The following is a 21,421-nucleotide window of genomic DNA, read 5'->3' on the forward strand; positions in this document are numbered from 1 at the left end:
GGACACAACCCAGAGATGACAGAAAAGAAAAACAAATTAAAATGTTTGCTGTCCTCAAGCCCATTAACACAACAAAACATAGAAACCTGTTTATATAAAAACTGAATTTGTTTATTAAGTAAGAGTTTGTATTCCAGTATCAACTGACACATGCAAATATCCCATTCAACAGTAAAGCTACTGCAGTATTTTAGTACAGGGTTTAATACAATGGAATTGCTTTTCAGCTGGCTGTATTACTGGTCATGGGCCTGTGAAGTGAGGCCTTCAAGGCAGACTATCACTGGGGATTTATTTTTTTTTTTTTAAAAAACCACCACCACATCACTGCTTATTCTGAATATGCAGAAAACAGTGAGATTATAGGAAGTTCACAAAGTAACAATTCTGCTTTTGGAAAGGTGGAGAGCATTGTTCCCTCAGATTCTAATGGAGCCTCTAATCTTTACATTTAGCCATTAGGAGAAAACAAAAAAGTGATATTCCAAAGGGATGAATTCTTATTTTTCCATTATAGGTTTAATTATTCAGTATTAACTGATGTATCTCCACTACAGCAGACGGGGCTGCTTTCACCACAGGTGGTCTTCTTTGAGCACAATGTCTAAGCTCAAAGATCTCTACCACAGGTTGGTAAACGCAGGTTTCCCAGCAAAGATAAACAACTCAGCACAAGGCAGTTCAGCTCCCATGCAGCCACACCTTGCACCTGGCAGAGCTGCAGGCACTATCAAAGCAGGCAAAAAAAACCCACACCAGAAAGCCTGTTCCTCACCTGTCAGGCTGGTTTTAGGTGCATATGAGGGAGGAGGATGAGGGAATGACTCTCCAGCCCTGGCTCTTCAACGAGTTCAATCAGTCCTCAATGTTTTCAACACAAGTGATTCAACATTTTAAGAGTCACTTCATTATGCTATGCCTTAATTTATGGCATATATTTGTGAATTCCGTTTGGATGAAGCTACAAGAAGTTTCAAATGCTTAATTTGTCACAAACATAAGCCAAAGGAAGGAGATTGCAACAGCTAGTCACACAGAAAATTTGAAAAATGGGCTTAATCTGAAAGCTGATGCTGCTATCACTTAGAATACAGACCAAAAAAATCCAAAAACTGTAACACCCAAAGGTTTGAATAAAAAAAATGAGAGCTTGCTGTAGTTCTGGGTTAGATGTCAGGAAAAGTGTGAAGATGCACATCCAGGCAGCCCCCTCGTTCCTAGCAACACACCCACCAGGTCTTGCTTCCAATTCCACCCTCCTGAGGAATTCAGTGAACACTGCCAATCAGCCATAGCAATCTATAAACTGTTGTGAATATTTTGGAACAACTGCCAATAGGTTTATTGACAGCTGATTACTTTAAACTTTTGTTTTGATGCAAGTAAAAGCTTTAATCCCATTTGCCAAACACTGAAAGGTTAAAGGCAGATGAGAAGGCCTTGCAGCACAGGAAGAAGCTTTTATCTTCTACAAATGTGACTGTCAAAACTTGCAGGGGATTAAAAAGCTCAAATATGATCTTGTTATGACTAAAAAAAACCACCAGAACCTACAATCTCAAAAGTGAACACAACTTTAGGATCACAAGCTAAGCACTCTAAAGTCAAACTGTCTAAGTTAACACAGCATCAAGCAATCTTCTGTGTCCTTGTAGTAGCTATTACAATCAAGTTTAATATATTATTAGAACCCCTATTGAGATTGCAAAATAAATTATCAAAAAGCCTTGCCTTCTCTCTCCTGAGAGGAACACTGCAGAAGTAAGGATATTAAGGAATGGTTGAAAGACTCAGCATGGTTTATATACACAAGTGGATGAAACATAGTGCAGTACTGGCTGACAGTATACAACAGATTCCATATGTGCAACATTGAAGTGGTTGGAAAAAGTGAATCATCTTGTACAGAATGTGATGAGAGTTTATGGCATTTAAAATGCACATGAATCTGGATTCAGAACTTCACAACAGCCCTCACTCATAGCTGGTCTCTTATTTATGGGAAAAAATGTTTTATTTAAAGTTTCTTTTTTTTTAGAAGTATTGTACTTTTGTCTTATTAGGGTAACTGAAGTAATTTTTGTTCTCAGGTGTAAGTAATTATTTGCATGTGCACCTTGCTAACATACAACGGCATGCTTTGGGCTGAAGAAGTTAAACTGACACTGTACAATATCTTGTGGTTTACAAAAAAGAGATAAGAGCTTTTGCTGTGCATGTTTTGATTAAGTTAGTGCCTGAAGCAAGCAGTAAGTGCAGCTAACTCCAAAGATGAAGCTGATTTTTAAAATGCTGATAACAGTCCTAGCAAGAAGCAGCTCCTTGTTTATAGTAAAGCCTCACTGGAGAAAATGACTAGTGTTGTGCACCTCAGTGGACTCTCTGTCTCCTGTTCTTTCATATCTACCTCAGGACTGCAGGTTGCTTTTCACCCCTTGTTTACCCCGAGGCTGCTGCCAGTGTCAACTCAGCCCCTGGTTGAGCAAGCGAGGCAGGGAGATGGAGAGCCAGTCTCGGGGCACTCAGCTGGGCTGTCTCAGCAGCTGTGATCAGCTCTTTGCTCCCGGGCTGTAACTAGTGGGACAAGCAGTCAGCAATGTATGCAAACCTGAGAGGAAGGGGAGTTAGACAAATGTTCTGGTTAAACGCAATATATATATTCTTGCAATTAAATGAGGATGGCTATATATTATTATTAGGAATGTACTGATATAAATTGGGGCAGTAAGTCACTATGGTGGCAGCAAGTTTGTGCATAATTAATAAAGGAATAATAACATACAGAAACATTTTTTTCAATTATAGTTTAAGAGACTATGAAATAGGCTCCCAATGAAAGGAAAATAAACTGCTTGATATGGTTCATTCAGAAGACTTCAGTAACATAAAAGGCTCAAAGTTCTCAAAGACTCCAGATCTTTTTGAACTTTAGTACTATCTTCCTAACACATTGACTAGAATGAATTCTGCTCTTCTCACGTAACAGACACAGCCTGTCTCAAAAGACAGCTAGAACGTGCAAGAAAAGAGAATATATGAAAAAGAAACTTAATGCTGCTCTAGGATCTTTCATATTTGTGCCCTTCCAGGGCTTAAACAGAAAGCTGCTCTTACTGGGTTCAGTCAAACCTGGCATAGTGAAGGCAGAATACCAGCTACATTTAATTCTAAATAGATCATTGAAAAGAAAATCAACAGAGCTTCTTTATTGAATGGGCAACATTAGCTTCCTCCTAACCACAGAACAGAGCTTGAACAGAAGTTGGTCATGTGGCTAAGAAAAGAGGACATGTGGGTGAAGAGGGAGAGGAACTGATCCCCTTTGGGGTGATGACTGGAGGTACCTCTCGGTGACAGCAGCCTCTCAGGCAGAGCAGGTATTGCAGTGTTCGACACAGAGCCCAAGAACAGATGTAAGCAACTCTGACCATGGGCCCACTGGGAGGAATTGACACATGAAAATCCAGTCTCCATTCAGTTCATACTGTGTTCAAACCAGACAAAGCTTGTTAAAACAGAACTGAGAAATGCACCTAGAAACAGTTTGCAAACTGAGAGCCAATGCAACATTTTCTTAAGATGTGGTAAAAAACTCCCCAGGAGCTTCTGCAACACCATCCTGAACTGAATGAAGAAACCTAAGACAAAAAACATCAGTGGATGAGACTAATGGGGAAACTCGGATGAGAACACACTGGATAAATGACTCATCCCAACAGACTTCACATACTCTTTCAGGAACAGTTCAGAAATCCCATACAGCTTTTGAACTCAAGCAATTTCAATGCTGCTGACAGAATGTTGCTACATCCCACCAAACCCACAACCATTTGTACCTACAAAGCATTGTTAGATCCATATTTTCACAACAGCCAAAGTCTGTTTTGATCTGCTAACTACAATAGCTTCCACATACATAAAAGGCTGCTAAGGACAAGACCTTTACCTTCCAACTCCTTCTGCAAAGCAGCACTGCACTGAGCAGTCCTATAAGACTGTGGGACAGCAAGGGAACAAGCTGATTTGTCCTGTTCGTGAGGAGGAAAAAACCAGAGGGATTGAGAAGATACAGAAAGAGCTTCTACCTTTTGACTAAATAGAAGAATAAGAAAGCAAAGAATATTCCCTCCTTTCCTTTCAACTAGAGAATCAACCAACACCCAATCCTGGAAAAAGCAGAATTTCAGGGACCACAGCCTTACAGAAGTTACAGATAGAATATCTGCAGATAGAAATATTCTATTCTCCTCCTTTAAGGGGAAGTTTCCCCAAAGATAATATTTTTGGGGATTGCCTGTCACAATCCTTCCAAATACCTGGTGCTTCTTAATGATGCCATGGACTCTGGACATGTTTAGACACTGTCCTCTACTGCCTCAAGCCAAACAACAAAGCTCTCCAGAAGTTAATAGTACATGACATGCATTTGTCCAAGGTGTAGCTTTCTCCACCCTCTCATTCCTGTGCAAGTGTGAATTTATATATGCTTATAACTGTTCTAGGAAAAACATTATATTTTAAATATCCTAATTGTGTTGTAAAGTGGGTTCTTTCAGGGGGAAGTTGTGGTACTTCCCCCAACAGTTAAAAACCCACTGTTTTTTCATACTGCATCACCAATGTTGAGGGAAGATGATAGATGCCAAACTTCCAACTTAAGTGAATTACATTATGAATAGAACATTAACACAACAAATGGCCATGCTATCACTAAACTGAAGATGACTGGCCTCACAATGGAAAAGCTTCTGAACATGGCTCTTTCATCACATGTTTGGGAAGTATCCATCATGTTTAGGATGACCTTTTTCCTAATCCAATGAAAAGAAATATCTACTTCTAAATCTACAAGCATGCACACTCCACACATGCTTCATATCTAATAGAATATTGCCATCACATCCCTGCCTTCCCAGCATTCACCATATAAGACAGAGAGAAGAAAAAAAAACCAACCGAACATTTACTTACTTTACCAAAATTCCTCTGATCAATTCAGGCTATAGACATTAATATTCTCTTCCTCCCACCATCCCCTCCAGCCTGCAGCTCACCTAACTGTGCCCAAATAGATTTACACTATACAGCTGGGGTGCCCTGATAGCATAGGAACAGCACGTGCTCAGATTTCAATATCCCAGGTCCAGAGCTAACTTCAATAGCTCATCTGGTATGTTATGATTATCCTTCTCTGTACTCCAGATAACTGGTTCAGTTAGCCTAGACACAGCTATACAAGTTACAGCATCTCTAGTTTACAGATTTACCTTTTCAGACACCACTGATGAATGATCTAGAAAGTCCTACCTTTATTGCAGAGTCACTTGTTGACATTAATGTTACTTACTGAGCAAAAAAGAATCAGAAAGATTCAGCCCAACAGAACTAATACTACAAAAGACCCAAAATAGCTAACTAGTACTCTAGATTGGACCAAGGTGTTTCAACACGCCCCTTATCTTTTGAAACTGTTACAATTAGCACTTGTAGCTCTTTCACAAAACACCACTTGAAAAGCCTTCACCCAGTTCCAAGGAGATGATAAAAGGAAGCTTATCCAGACCTTGATTGGTAAGATTAAATTTAAATTCACAAAGAAAGGGAAATACATTATGATACTCCTGAATAGCCAGTGGAGACTTGCAAATGTGTGAATTTCAGGTTACATTCACCCACAGTTTGTACATCGACACTACTGAAAAGTGTGCTTATAAACTAGAAAAAGAAGACATTAGGAAAAAATGGAGAATAAGATTTGGAGAAAATCCAAGGATCTGCTATGGACATGGAGATGGTCTACAAGTGACAGAAATTCCAGAATCAAAGGATGACCCAATACTGATTACCTACACCGTGTCTGCTCAAAGGACCCAAAGATTTTTGACAAAGATTAGTAATTTGTAGGTTCATTGTGAAGATGCAGATTCACAGACAACACTAACAGGTAGAGGTATGTATAAAGTGGTCATTACTATGTAGAGTTTCCAGGCAAAACATTTTTGTTTGTCTTAGGGAGGAAACTAGAAAGAAGAGAATGGTTAAGTAACAGGTAGAAGATTTAAAAAGAAAAAAACGTATTTGAATTAAGTGCCTGTCTCTCAATCAGATATACATTTATCAGCATGAAAATCAGCTGCTAGTTCAGGAGAGAGGGGAGAAAACCCAGCTCATCCCTTTTTAAGGCTATTGGGTTTTTTGAAACTGGAAGACTCCAGACAATCACTTGACTCCAGATTTTGTTACTTACTAAACATAGGTAATTTTTGTTACTCTTAGGAAGACGAAACGTTGAGATTGGTAACAAAAATCAAGGCACGGGAAACATCTTGAATGAGGACACTTGGAAAAGAATGAGTCTCTAGATCAACAAAAGATGAGTAGCACAGTACAGAATAAAAGTAAACAAACTAGTGAATTACATAGTTAATGTGCTTCAGAAACATTTCTTGCATTACTAGTACTGAATATTCACTTTAGAAGAGGTGACAAATTCATAGCTGGAAAAAGTAACACCGTACAGCAGTGCATAGCTGACTCACTGTCAGAAAACATCACTGATGTTTATTGCTTTGCTGGACTCAGAAATGGGTGAGATGATTCTATTTATAGCAATATCTACAGTTCTAAAATAAGTATTACAAAATAGCTAGAGCTTTGAAAGTGATATAACCTCTTCAGCTTTGGAATGGGAAGAACTTTGGCCTTTCGAAGGTTAAATGAACTGTCACAGTAGTAACAGTAGCATAACTGGTAGTACATTAATAGCATTGCTAAAATCAGACATTTTACCATATGATACCTAAATATTTTAAATTTTTATATTTATTGCACTATTAATGACTAGAGTGAATGCCAGTACAGTCTGATTTTCCAGCAGTACTCTTCCTTTCACTCTGTGTATGCAGACCAGCCTTAACTCCTTGAGTGGAGTAAAGGAGGAGGTGAATAATGTGAGATGTCTAAGACATTCTCTGTGTTCACTTCTCTAGTACAAGAGCAGAAAGTGGAAATTACTGGGGGGAAAAAAAAAACCTATTGCATGTCCCACTTTATTATTTATTCCCTGTATTGTCTAATCTCTTCCAACTCTGCTCAACAATGCAGTCTGTCTGACAGCAGTTGGCAGGCACAACAGCAGACTAGGCATTATGCACTCCTGCTATGTAGAGAGAAATTCTGCTTTGTGATGTGATCTTGGTGCACTTATTTCCTCGCACCCCTCCAGCACGAAGAAGGGAAAAATCTATGAATATAGTAGATGCACCAGATAAATAATTAAAGAGCTTCTTGAACAGATCTGTTGGTGGACAAAGGTTACCATGGAAGTGCACTGCAAGCAATTAAAAACTCAACATAGATTTGTACACGTTTCTTTACAAAAGGTTTTCTTACTTTTATACTGATCTGAAAGTTCAATTCTTACAAGCCCTACTGTGAGTGGCTAGAGATCTTGTCTATGCATTTAGTGACTTCATACTTTGTAGATCGTTAATGTACTGAAATGTGTTTGTTAAGCAGTAAATCTCCTTTAGGAGGGATTACTGTTATCAACAAAAGGTTGAATATGAGAGACCCTAAAGAAGTTCAACACCCCTCCCGTGAATTTAAACTAAACACATACTACATTACAGACTGCTCCACTGTTTGCTCTTTAAACAAAATGTTTGGTTCTCAGTCAAAAATGATGGAGGTATGGCAAGCAGAACTACTGAATGATATTTAGGACTATGCTCTTGGTAGATGAAAAGTTTATTAGAGCATAAAGGAAAATATCTGTCAGTGTTTTCCAACTAAAACAGCTGGTACTTAGGAGCTCTCCTTATCCCATTGCACTTCATCACACTGAATGTTGCAAGAGTCAAGGAGTAAAGACAGTTCCTTGCCAAATCATTATTTCAAATAAATAAATGCCAAGGTATTTCTTTTTCTGTAAACTTATCACTAGAACATACTGGAAAAATAACATACAGTTTATGTTAGTTTAGTTTATATTATTATACAGTTCATATTAGTTCATATTATTCATATATTCCTTGACATCAGGTCAATTCCAGTATACTATCTCACCTATATTCTTAGCTCCCCCTTGCTTTGTGCTGCATGTAAACAAATCATTTTGCTCCACTCTTAAAACCCTCTTAGATTAGGGGCTTCATTTACTGAATTGGATGTACTGCCAACCATGCTGGCATAGGGCCAAAATAAGAGCAATTAAAACCTGTAAACTTTACTAAAACCGAAATACTCTCTCACTCTGATGCAGTGACAGCTTCAGCTAAAAAAAAGACCATGCCAAACAGCTCATGTGTAACTTGCTTGTAGCATGTTCATGCTAACATATGGCCCTGTGCCACAGGGAATAATTTTCAAATGCATACTATTACATACATAAAGAAACACTGAGCTTTAAATGATGAACTTATACATAACTGGGAACAAGACAATCTTGTTGCTTTTGTGCTATTAAGGGCCACAGTTTCTTCATTCCTAAGAAACTGTAGGTTATACAAAAATGTAAATTATCCTATGTCTTGACTGATAGATTTTATATTCGATATTATTCTCTTCACATAGAGGTATCCAGACCATGGGCCCTGCAGGCTCACAGATCTTTATTCCTAGAGTAATCTGTGCACACGTTAACACGCTCAACTAGAAATAGTAGGGAATGGTTAGACACATACTATTCACATTTGATGAACAGCTGTCATTTTTAGAGTTTTCAGCTTCCCGATATGCATATAATGATTCATTCTTCTGTGTATAAAACCTGAATAAATAGGGAACTAATGACATAAATATATCCTTAGACCATTAAAAACCGGTCATTGCTAAGAAACTTCTTGGCAAGCTCAATACCTGATACCCTCTGGTGAACTGTGCGTAGCAAAGAGTCAGGCACTTTTCCTTGCAGGTGGTGCAGAGCTACTCACCAGAGGCAGCTGCTGTGGCACCACACTCTCATCTGGCTTTCCTGCTTATTCTCTCCCTGCTGGTTTCATTCTGTACTGTGCAGGAAATTTTGCACATGTCCTACAAAGAGAGTATTTGTTTAGGCTGGCGAAAAGGAGGCTAACAGGAATTCTAATAATCGCCTACAACTATTTGAAAGGGATTTGTGAAGACACAAGAGCCAAACTCTCCTATATAGTGCTAAACAATATAGCAAGGACAATGACCACAAACTGCAGCTCTGAGGGTGCGGATTCAACGTTAGAAAAACCTGTTTTACCAGGAGGGTAGAGCACCACTGAGACAGGCTGACAGATGGTGGGATTTCTGTCCTTGGAGGATTTAAATACTTAGCTAGGCAAGTCTCTCTCAGCCTTCCTATCAACGTTTTTCTGACTACCATTCTTCAGATGCAAGTGAATCTCAGATCACCATGAAAGTAATGGAAAAGTACTACAATAAGAACCATATCAGGTATATGGAAATAATCACAACCATGGTCTTGAAACGTTCATCGAATTCTTCACACATGGGCTGATTAAGCTTTGTAACAAGTCTGGATGGCAGGTAAGTATTGAGTCCATTTCACAGGTAAGAAGTGAAGTCACCAGCTAAACATTATGAGAACAGTAAAGCCAGCAATGGTTCTGTAGTCTTCAACTTGCGATCTAGCCAACAGAATAATTTACCACAGAAGAGAAGCAATCTCTAAACCCCTTTGTTCAAGGAGCTCCCCAAGAGGGGGAGTTGGTTACCTGCCCAATCTCAAAATATAATCATCATCATCTGATTTTGAGGCTTCTAATCATTGCTGCAAGTGGCCTTTTAGCAAGCTTTTTACCTTCAGGACAGGTTCAAGAGATGCACTTGGCCCCTTTGGTTACTCTATAGGCTAAACAGACCAAGTAATTTACATAATTCATGTGGAAATAAATTGCAAAACCTCATGTGAACTCCTGTTATTCCTTTCCTTCTGAAATATTTTGGATTTTATTTGCTATTAAATCTTTATGAATACACACCTACAAAACAGTTTTATACAGGAACAAAAATGAGATACAGATTCTCTCAGTAGTTAGTGCCCCTCCTTGAATCTTAGTAGTTATTAGCCACTCAGTTTAAGTGCAAGAGGAAGAACTGCAAGGCTACATATTATATGAAAATATGCTTTTCCACATATAACATTATAAACAGCGTCCTACATGACGTTTTAACCACAAAGAAAAGAACACAAGACAGTTTAGATGGAATTCTTCACAGGAAGAGAGATGAAGCTGCTGTGGTTTTCCGAAAACAGGCCAGCCTGGGCACTCCAGCCACAGCTTGTTCAATCCAAGCAGCCCACATGCAGCCAGCAAGACATATGTTTCCTTAACATTGCCAGGAATGCAAAGCAATGCTAGACAAGTCTAGACTGATCGCAGGATAAATGCAAGAAGCAAAGAAGTGGATCCAACTGTGTGGTGGATGACATTTGCCTGGCAAGGGAACAGTTACAAGTCTTGGAATGAGGCGGGAGGGAGAAAGAAACAATTTTCCCAGAAGTGCACTTGGTTCCAGAGGAGAATTCACCTCTCGTCAGTGGGGAAATTCAGCGTAGCTAAGTTTGCTCTCCTCTTTGTTAGACAAATACATCTCCCACTTTCTTAACACAAGTGTGTGCAGATCATGTTGAAAAGCCAAGTCCTGAACACAGCTACTGCCCAAGTCTTCCCATCTTTTGCAGGTATATACCTGATGCCCCTTCAGTTATCTAAAACTTATTTGCATAGATCCCATACTCTGACTCATCTCAATTCCTGAACATCCTAATGATACTCTCTCTTATAAATTAAAAATAAAAATACAGCTTTAATAATTCCTACTTAAAATTGATAATGCTACTCCTGCCTTCAACAAAGTCCTGCTCCTTGATCTAAATCCTATCACTGTTCAGATTACTCCTAATGATGCTGTTCAAATTGCTCAACTAATTCATTACCTGTAAGGAAGGACAGATGTCAGTCTCAGACAACTGGTCAGCGTGGTGGAGCACGCTTAGATTTCCTTCTGACTTACATGTATGTATTTCCTTCCTATGGAAACAGGAAGGTCAGAGGGAAAAGGGAGGAGGGCTGTACACACCCAGGTCTGCAAGCCCCATACAGACAGACCTAACTCTCTGATTAGCACTTTCCTTCTCAGCTTCAAATCTTCTTCCAGTCATTAACAGTCTTTTTGTCTGAACTAATCAGTATCTCTTGTCCATTCCCTTTAGATTGACCTGATTTTTAAACAGTCTGCTGCAATGCCGTATCATTTACTTCCTTCCCAAAGTTCACATAAAATCAGAATACATATACAGATCCCAGCTATTACAAATACAGCTTCACCTGTTTTGTGGAATTATTAAATTTTTTTTATATGGATGAAGATCCGTATGATAACATCTTAGTATTGGCAAGTACCTACATTCAAAAACCATGAGTCAGGTCATGGCTTAAAAAATGATAGGTTTCAAAAAATGAATTTTGGGCTTCCTTTAGATGACAAATATATTTTCTTCCTTTTTCTTAATATGAGGGTAAAAGGCTTCCTCATATTCCTATGACAGCCTTTGAGAAAACACTAAATGCTTTGAGAGTCCTAATAATGTTGCAAGAGTTACAACACATTGCTGTTTCCTGATACCCTTATGCACTGCTTACGTAGGAGTTAAACTGTAAAATTTGTAAGAATCATAAATACTTCAGTTTCACGGTTTTTATTAAAATTGTCTGTATTCACTAAAAACTTAGCTCTTATTAATGATAGGGCTCATGCTGTGCCCATTTAGTATTAATACTTGCAATCACTATGAAAACAATTTTCACTTTAAGAGTACACAAGTCCAAATCCTGCCTGTGGCAACATCCACTTAAGTCAATGAGATTAAAAAATGCATATCTGCAGGCAGAATCTGGCTCATTGCCACTTCTGTGTCTCATGCAGCACCCCAGTGCTCCCATGAAGAGTTAAATGCATATTCCACTGACTTCAGCAAGTGTCAAAATCTGTAGAGGCTCAGTTTTCTCCCTGTTCTCTACTGCTTTTCCTGTGAGATTTAGATAAATGGTCATTAAAATACTTAAATTTATGTAAGAATTCAGTAGGAATAACAATATTGTGTTCTTCTAATAGAAAGCCTTAGAAGGAGCTAACGCATGCATGGAGACATATCATAATAATAAACAAAGATGATGAATTTCCAAATGGTGTACAGAATAAGAGCCTTTGTAGTGTGTGCTGACCCTCAGAAAATATGCTAATCCAAAAATTCTTTTCAGATGACCCCGTTCCTGGATTTGAGTTTTTATGTGTACGTATTTGCAAGTGTACATGTGTACGTGTGCACAGATTTACATGAAGAGAAGTGTATCTTCACAGCAGGCTCACTATTTAAGTGAGAAAGCTGCAAGAATGCTGCAGTTTGCTCCATGGGGAGGGCAGCAGAACCATCTTATAGATGGGTCAGAGTCTAGAGCTGTTTATTTACATGTGTGTTTTGCAGAACAGATTCATACACAAAGATAGCGTCCTCACTGGTGGAGCTGTTTGTCACCCACCTTTCGCTGCAAATGGGTAAGTCTCCTTGTGTGTTTGGACACTAATAAGAAATAAAAATGCTAAGTTACAGATCAGATGAAAATGTAATTTATTCATTCCTTACATTCTAAATATTTGATGTTATTTGGAATGTGCTGAGAGTGACCAGTTCTCTTGGGGGAGCAAACAGGCATATTTTCTAATTAATTCTTAATGATTTGTGAGTGATTAAAGATTTGTGCTTTTTTGGATTACAAGGTCAGTAACCAAAGTGACAAAATATATTCTTCCTCTAAGCAGTACAAGTGGCTACTTTTCAAAATAGTGTCTTCTTGTAGGGTACTTTGACCTTGTTTTGGATTTTGTTTGTACAATGAAATCCTAGTCCTGCCATTTTAACCACACACTCCTGCAGATTTCAAACAATGGTAAGTTCTCTGTGGCCAAGCCCTTGTTACTGCTTTTTAATAATAAGATTTAGTCTCCTGTATTCATATCTCTAACAGAGAGACTAGTTAGAAGTTGTTTTCTTATATATTTGACTTGTAAAGCTATGTGTTTAGAGGGTTGGGTTGCTATTGCAATTGTTTTGGCAGGATGGTAAGCAACGTACAGGTTTATTTGTAATGTATTAAGTCCTTGACATACTGTACTGTACTTCAGAGGCTCCACAATTTATTTTTTGTTGCGGCTTGCCTTTAGTCCTTGCCAATTTATTTCCTTTCCTTTTCAAAACAAAGCTAGGGTTGTTAAATCCTAATGTTAAAGAATTTTAATAGCTAGATCCAGTTATGGAGCTAATTTTTAATTTACTGTTGTGCGTACAACTTTTGACTAAATAGAAAAACTGTAAATGGGCTAAAGAGACATCACTCACTAGCAAAGAGCATCAAAATACCCTCTTGACTTAAAGGCCCCTGGACTGTAGGCTTTTGCTGCCATCATCCATAACCATTTTCTGAAATAACTGCTTTTAAAAAGTTCTCATAATGAGATCACTGCACTGGCAAAAAGCTTTGTCTGATCCAGTAATAACATTTCCAGGGACAGCACTACAGTTTGTCTTGGCTAGTTTTTGCCAGAAGGTTTTATTGGTTTTCTTAAAGTAATTACAACATTAATATAAAAAGAGCATTTTCCAAGAGAACACAGAGTGGGGAAGACACAAGAGTGGGGAAAAAAGGAAGGTTAAGCACTTTCTTTTCATTTAATGTCATCTCCACAGATTTGCAGGTCCTGCAGATCAGCATGGTAAACAAAACTTTGAATTAATATATCCTATATTTGTTTGCTGTATAAACCATGGAACATAGCTCCCTCACATGTTGTGCTGTTTATGCCCAAGTCTTTCACTTGTTTCAGCAAAGACTTACTGCAGCTAACTAAAGGTATTCATTATCAGGAATATTTTTGGACTCGTGTAGCTTTTGGTTTGGAGGATGACAGTGGGATAAGAGGCAGTGGAGAAGAACACTGAGATGGGAGCAGAGAATGAGAAGAAGGAAGTATCTTCAGATCCCTCAAGATTTCATAAGCTTGTCAGAACTCCCTCCAAGCTCCTTGTTCTAGGCTCAGCAAGCCTAAACAAGGACTTCAGTTCTCAAGGAGTTAAGGATTGTTGGGAAGCTGCTGCTCTTACTTAATCTCATCATGTTTCTTCATGGGGGAGGAGGAAATGTTCCCAAGGCTGGAGTGGGAAGGCGTATGTCTGTAAGGTTGTCTGCCAAGGACACACTAAGGTTTGTAAAGATCTGAGACACTTTTTATGAGTATACCAGGGCTCTCAGGGATGAAAGCAAAGTACCCTCTGACACCTGCAGAGGGGAAGGAGAAGGGGAACAACGCTGCGAGAACCTTGATGTGCCTCAGTGGTTTTTAAGGTGACTAATGAAATTATTTTCTACATTGGGCATGGCACCTCCCTTTGTATGGACTTTTAAAGAACCATGAGAGAGGAAAAGTCCATTTCACTCTTTACTTTCTCATTGTTTTCCCATTCCTCCCGTCACAGAACTGTCCAACGGTGGAATCATTCTACAGCATACTTCCTATGGTCATATTAGTCTGGATTTTTAGTAGAGTGTGATTTTGCTCCGAAAGATATATAACACGTATTTATGGTAAATTGAATGGTATTCCTGTCTCTCTATCCCTAACACTATGTCATCACATGATAAGGCATGGATGCTTCCCAAGCAAGCCGTTTAGGAATCTCAGGTCCAGATTTTCAAAATTACCAATGCATTTACTGTTATGTTTCACATGAGCTCTGAACTCTCCAGGCCCTATTTTATAGAATTTCCTGTAAGAATCTTTAAATCTGAATAAACAAAATATGAGTCTCACTTTAGTATTTCTGCAAAGTTTTTTTGCTTGTCAGACCTTATGTTAAGAAAAGGTGAAAAACAATGGAAGGATAAAAGCTGAAGCATGGAAAGCTCTGTGCGTGACAGCTCTGTGAATTGTGGGCAACATTCTACTGTTCACAGGAGCTGCTAGGCAAAGTATTACAAATGACTGTAACAGACACATTTATAAGTTGACCTTTCAATTCCCTAAAGCTGCATGCTAATTTTCCCCATGCTACTGTACCTGGTAGGTACTGATGGAAGAAACACATGAGGTTTATTCCATCAGTGCTCTTTTAAGAATGCTTTGAAGTGAATTCTACTCCTCCCTAAGTATCTGGCAACTACCGCCTCTTCATGCAAACAACTAATAGGGAAAAATCATGGCTCAAACAGGAATATGTTCATTCTCAAACAGTGGGGTTTTTTTGCAGCCAGAGGAAGCAATGGCTGGTGTAATTCTGCCAGAAGACGAAACTAAGAGAAATCTAACAACATACAATCTACTTTTTAGCTAGCCACTTTCAAAAAATGTAATGGGCAAATTGCAATGAAAGGGGTATTCTCTCATTCATCTATACACAACAATCACCAAGAAAAATATCCAAAAAAAATTAATAAGGTGTTTCAAACAGGTCTGATTTTTGGCATTAGAGAAGACTAGATGAGTGAGAGTTCACTGTCCTATTGGACTTTAACTGACCTCACATCCTGAGGAATATATAAGGTATCTGCTGGTACTGAAAAAAACAGATCTAAGCTTGCTAAATAAAGCCATTACAGTCAGACTTTCATTCTTCTAATTCAGATGTAAAACTAGAAGTGTCTTATTAAAAACTTTGTAACATAAAATCAGTCTGAAAAGGAACCGAGTTTGTTAGGTCATCTTATACAAACTTCTTATAAAAACCCATGTGCTACTGTTTACAGGTATAATGCATAAATCAGCAGCTCTAATAGTGGTAACCATCCTATATTCCAACACAAGAAATGGAGTAAATACTAAGTAAAATAAAACTAACCAGGAATGAAAGAAACAACTATTGGAAGAGAAATGCTCCTTCATCACCAGAGCCCCCAAATGCCTTGTCCAAATGGTTTAATATTGTTAATGATATTATCACCACAGTGGTGAGATATAGACTGGAGAAGTGGGCAATACAGTGGTTGGAAAACTGGATGAGTTGCCAGGCTCAAAAGTTTGTGACCTGTGCTGCAATGTCCAGCTGGCAGCTGGTGACCTGCAGCATCTTTCAGGGGACAATATTGAGACCAATGCTGTTTAATGTCTTTATTAATGACCTGGTTGATAGCATGGACTGCACACTCAAGAAGTCCACAGACTACAGCAAACTGGGAAGCATGGTTGATAAGCGGGGTGGCAGGGCTGCTAATCAGGACCTTGACAGAATGCAAAAATGGTCTTACAGCTACTGCATAAAGTTCAGCAAAGTTCAAAAAGTGCAAAATCCTGTGATGTGGACTGAATAAGCACAAGAAACAATATAGGCTGCGCACCAACTGGCTAGGGAGCAGCTTTGCAGGACAGGACCTGGGCGTTGTGATGGGCAGGTTGAACACGAGGCAGAAGCGTGCCCTTGCAGCAGAAGTTTACCACATGATGGCCTGTGTTAGCAAGAGTTCCCAGTAGACTAAAGGATATGGTTATTCCACTCTACTTGGCACTTTTTAGCCCACCTAGGGAATGCTGTGTCCAGTTTTGGGCCTCCCAGTTCAAGAGAAACATTGAAAAATTGGTGAGGGTCAAGGAGATGGCCACTAAGATCATTAGAGGGTCAGAGAACTTGACTTCAGAAGAAAGCTTGGAAGAATTGGGTTTGTTCAGCCTAGGGAAGAGAAGTTTCAGGGGAGTATCTAATCATGGTCTTCCAATACCTAAAAGAGTTACAGAGAAGACAGGTACTCCCTTCACAAGAATGCATGGTGAAGGGACAAGAAGCCACAGACAAAAGTTGCTTCATGGGAAATTCTGTCTGGATATAAATAAAAATCTTCACTGTGAGAAACAACTGTGAGGTTGCCCAAAGAAGTGGTGGAATCTACCTTACTGGTAATACTCAAGACTCAGCTAGACAGGCTCTTGGATACCCTAATCTAAGGCCCTGCTTTCCACAGAAGGTTGGCCCAGGTGATCTCCAGAGGTATCTTCCAGCCTAGACTTTTTTATCATTCTGTATGTGCAAACACTTAAAAAAAACCTAATGGGTGAAAATGAAAAAGATTCATAATACTGTTCATACATGTTATGGAAAGTATATTATTTGTCTCTTCACACTGCCCTTAAATCATTAAGGAAAGTTTTCCATAAACTGATGAAAAAGACAAGCTATTTTTAAAGCAAAATAACACTGGTATTTTATTACAATGGAAAATGGAGTGATTTAAAGTTCTAGTCCCATTTATTTTACTAATGATACCTCATGTCTGAAGGACCTTATGGAAGTTAAGAGTCTTCAACTTCCTTTCTGAATGATAAATTAAGGCTTCTATACCCTTGTTCAGATCCCTAGATTCAAATCAGTTGTGCCTGCAAATAGTCCTGGTTTTTTTTTTCATAAATACATAGTTTTGGGACTTTCAGCCTGTGAGCCTCTTTCCTATCAGCGGCAATGAACAAAATCAAGGCTCCAGCTTTCAGTCTTGCTTACAGAATACATACATCCATATCTCTCTTCCTAGCAGATTAAGAACAGTTTATTCAATAATAAAAATGGCAGCACAGCTGTACAAGCCTACATTTGAACTGTTTCACTGACGAAATGTCTTACCGTTCAGCACTAGTTCATCAGTATTACTTATGTCTACATGGCTGAATACTGGCAGTAAATGTAACTTCTTTTTGGAAAGTAAGCATGAAAATGGTCTGGTAGTGTTGTATACTCTGAATCAATAATCTGGAGGATTTTTACACAGATTCTTGAAGAAAAATAGTGTCAGTTTTGTTATTGTGCTACAAGTCTTTCATTGGTACATTGCAACTAACATGCTGGTATCACAAGGACGCCTATAGAGGATGTTGCCTTATATTCCTCTTATTATGAGTTTTGGCAGAGTATTTCCACTTTAAGAGAGGTCAGATTACAGCCTATCTAGGCAGGGATATTTTTATCAGAAGCTGTTTAAGATTTGGACACTCAATTACCTGACTGATCAGCAGCTCCCTCAGTCTGAAGGCTTCTCTTTCTTGCAGTCGCTGGCAATCATGAGGTTCCTTTCTTGCAGGTTCACTCCTATTCCTGTTCAGATAAACCCAAAGATCTTGTTAGCCTGTGTTTTTACTTACAACTTCTTATTGCACAGCAGAAAGCATGTCCTGATCTCTTCTAGCTATGTAAATACTGAACTTGTTTGGTAATTTTGACAGATACATGATAAGGCAAAACCTGTAGCTATGTAATCACTAAATGTGAAAAAAAGAGAATTTATAATTTCAGTCCTTATATTACAAATTAATGAGACCAACACTCATACCACTGTCCCATTCTACATACCTCCAAATTGTCTGTAAGCTGTTTCACATCGAAATTTCGACATTCAATGCATAAGCCAGTAAGATCAGCATTTGAGCCTGTATTTCCATCATATGGTCTCTCTTTGTCATGATGGCTACTCAGCCTGCACTTTCAGTCCTTGCTCTGAAAGCTCCTCATGTATAAAAGGGAATTATAACTACTGGAATAAAGGCTTATCTCAGATATACAAGCAAACTGTGTCCACTGTATAACAGCTGGTGGTGGGAAGAGGGAGAGATACATCTGTTCATTTATAAATTCCATCTGGTTTCAAAGATACAGTCTAGGATATGGCGAGACAAGCAGGAAGAACTGGCATGGAACAGTTGTCTTGTTGGCCCACTCTGAATTCTGTTGTCAGTAACTTTGCTTTCAAATAGCTCATCTCTCAAGATAAGCTTACCAAGGTAGAAGGAGGTACTTGGAGATGCCACCTTTTCCTTCACACCATCATCCTTCACACAAATAGGAGAAGCCAGGAAAAAGGTCAACACCACTTTCAGAGACTCAGCACTGCATTAAAAAAAATAACTTCACTCAAACCACATCAGTCCAACACAAGTCTGAAAAGCAGAACCTGGATAATTTGTTTCCAGGAAAAGCCTGAAGTCATCTGGCAGTGTGTTGATATTGCTTTAAAAATATTTATTCTTAGCTTCTGACAACTATACAACAATAAAAAACACAAGTAAGATAAATTGAGTGAGGAGAAGGGAGACTATTTTTACCAGTAAATGTTTTCATATAGGGACAATATTATACACTTACTAGCAAGCAGTGCCCTTAATGCAGTACATGATGAAGTAGAACAGTCAATTTTCCTCTTTCTAGTCACTTAAGTTGTAAGCAACAACATCTTTTGTTTAAAAATCAAGTGTTCTGCTTCATACCACAATTGCACTGGCAAACGTAGCAAACATGGCAAACCTGAGGGGAATGTTTTAAGTGACTTCAGCTCTAATGCTTCAGCCCAGTGGAAGTCAGGCTGCTTATGCTTATAGTGGTTGGCTCAGCTTGAGGTAGCACTTTCTTTCCTGAAATGCCTGGGAATCAACAAGCAGGGCTGCCTCCTCCACCGATACTCCCAAGCTTCTCACTTCAGCCCCAAAGCTACAAGCATCTCCCCTGAGAGCCACTTTGAACTCCTATTCCAGTCTAACCACAAGGCAATTACCAGAAAATAGGTGATGTAGGTGATGTACAAAGGAAGGAGCCACTAGCGGTCTTTGCCAGTCCCTCCTACCCAGAAACCTGGAATGTATCAGCATATAGAAACCTAAAGTTTTAGTGAACAGTGGGGACTGTTTATGGCACTGGATATTCTTATGTATGATTCCAAAATGATTTATGAACACAAGATTTTTTTGACGTTTGGTAGTTGTAACAGACCTAAAGCTAACAGCGAAAATGACACTGTAAGGGGGATTACCATGCCACCAAATGCCATTTACTCTGCTTGAATTGCTTGTAGTGTTTGGTGGAGCTGGTGGCGCTTAGATTGCCGAAGCAACTCTTTCATGATGTTTCTGTAATTTTGCTTTTTAGCAACACATGAGATTCCTAATGGCTGTACATGGTCACTAATGCTGCACTTCAGAAGGGGTGAAGGTGTAATGAAGTAAGGTCGTGCTACTATTTTTTGAGTAGCAACCAACAGAGTGTTTTGTTCAACGTAAAAGTTGTCTTGTGTGAAACCTTATGAATAAGGAACGTGTTGCTGGAATTCACTACAGTTCTTACAGAACAAGTAATCTCTGGGATTGGGAAACACTGCCCATAAAGTTGCACATACAGTCTGAATCCAAAGTCATGGTCTACTTGATTTTTAGGTAATGTCCAAGACAAACGTTAACAGCAACTTGTGCAAAACTGTAACAGAAGACACATGAAGCAGACAGCCTGACAGACACAGCGGAGTAGCGAGATCTCCTCACCACCTTCCCGCGGTGGTACAAGCTAACCCTGAACAGCAGGTGAGACCTTTTGGCCCTCTGAGCGAGCGAAGGGGCTGTACCAACACTAAACCCTGCAAGGCAGCCAGAAAGCTGAATTACAGTTTTCATTCTGCTTGCGAGTAGGAGTAAATAGCATCACCCAGTTGGCGATGGTCATGATTTCCTCTACTTTGTCATGTATTTTGTGAAAACTAAGCTGAAAACGGACACAGCCTATTTGCTAGCAGTGCTGATGGTTAGCGAACCTCTTCAGGAGAGGAGACTCGTGAGGTGCGAGCAGTTGCCCCTGGGGCTCACCTGAACTGCCCGCAGATGGCTTTATAAACACATTTCCTCAGCTCTCCGCACACAAGTTTCTCTCCTTGACGAAGAAGACGAGACTCCTGCGAGCCGGGTCCCGGCGGCGCTACGCCCCCCGCCAGGGCTGCTCTGCCCTAACGCGGCCCTCGGCGGCGCCGCCGGGGCCCGGAGCCCTTCCCGCCGTCCCCCCGCCGGAGCCACCGGCCGCTCCCCGCCGACCCCCGGCGCTGCAGGGCGGGAGGCGGCGCGGAGAGGCGCGTTACGGCTCGCGGCGGGCGGGGTTCCGCAAGGCCCTGGCGGGGCCAGCGGCAGGAGCGCGGCGGGACGGCACGACCGGCTCCAAATGGCGCCTTCCCGCCGCCCAGGCGGCCTCTCCGGGCCTGCGAGGCTGGGACAGGGTCCCCGCGCGGGGCTCGGCCGCGCTGGGAGCCGCGGCTCCCTTCCCCACAGGCGGTTCCGGGAGAATGGGGGGGACATTTGCCCTGTCCGTCCTGGGGACAGCCCTCGCCCTGCCGCCCCTTGCCTCGCCCTCGGTGAAGGAGGCTGGCGGGCGGCAACGCGCCTCGCCGTGCGCGGCGCTCCGGGACGAGCCCCCCCCGGCTACCCGGTGCGGAGAGGTCACGGCGCTGAGAGAGCCGGTGCCCGGCCCGCTGCCGCCTCAGCCAACGCCGCCGAGACGGAGGGCGGGGGCCGCCCGGGGGCATCCCGTGCGGCCGGGGCTTGGCCCGCCCTGCCCAGGCGCCGCGACCCGGGGGCGCCGCCGGGGCAG

The 21,421-nt window shown here is 40.5% G+C and overlaps 1 long non-coding RNA gene across 1 annotated transcript in view; it reads right to left on the reverse strand.

The window, feature by feature from the left end:
* Positions 1–18,883, reverse strand: part of LOC141950918 (uncharacterized) — a 63,541-nt gene extending 44,658 nt beyond the window's left edge. The window contains exons 1-2 of the long non-coding RNA XR_012631202.1: positions 18,801–18,883; positions 18,028–18,121 (exon numbers count right to left, since the gene is read on the reverse strand). This is a non-coding gene — a long non-coding RNA (uncharacterized LOC141950918). The remainder of the gene's footprint in view (positions 1–18,027; positions 18,122–18,800) is intronic.
* Between the last annotated feature and the right edge of the window lie 2,538 nt (positions 18,884–21,421).

The sequence above is a fragment of the Strix uralensis genome, chromosome 16 (genome assembly GCF_047716275.1).
Source record: "Strix uralensis isolate ZFMK-TIS-50842 chromosome 16, bStrUra1, whole genome shotgun sequence".
Classification (NCBI taxonomy): Eukaryota; Metazoa; Chordata; class Aves; order Strigiformes; family Strigidae; genus Strix; species Strix uralensis.